The following is a 410-nucleotide window of genomic DNA, read 5'->3' as shown; positions in this document are numbered from 1 at the left end:
GCCAACAATTTAACACAAAAACGATTAGAAACCATCCCTCAGCTCAACATAGACAAGTCAATTAGAATGAGGAAACGCTCATCAAACCCATTCCAACTCGAAAATTAACCTCGCCCAATTCATTAGAAGAACCCTAACCAAACCCATTCCAAACAAATTAACCCTCCCCCAATTCATTTCAAGAACCCTAATCAAATTAAAAGAAACCCATAGTTAAACTAATGCTGGACCGACATATTCAAAGCACAGTGTCTTGACCCACGCACGACACCGGAAACTCTTCTTAATCCAGACTTGACGGTCCGGAGCCCTCAAGTGATCAAGTAGAGAACGGTTACGCCCATGGCCCAATGCACTAAATTTTCGTTTAACCATGGTGCTGAAGAAATCAAAAGGGGATTTAGGGTTTT

Source organism: Rosa rugosa, chromosome 2 (assembly GCF_958449725.1).
Source record: "Rosa rugosa chromosome 2, drRosRugo1.1, whole genome shotgun sequence".
Taxonomy (NCBI): Eukaryota; Viridiplantae; Streptophyta; class Magnoliopsida; order Rosales; family Rosaceae; genus Rosa; species Rosa rugosa.
The sequence above is the reverse complement of the archived record's forward strand: the minus strand, read 5'-3'. Positions refer to the sequence as shown.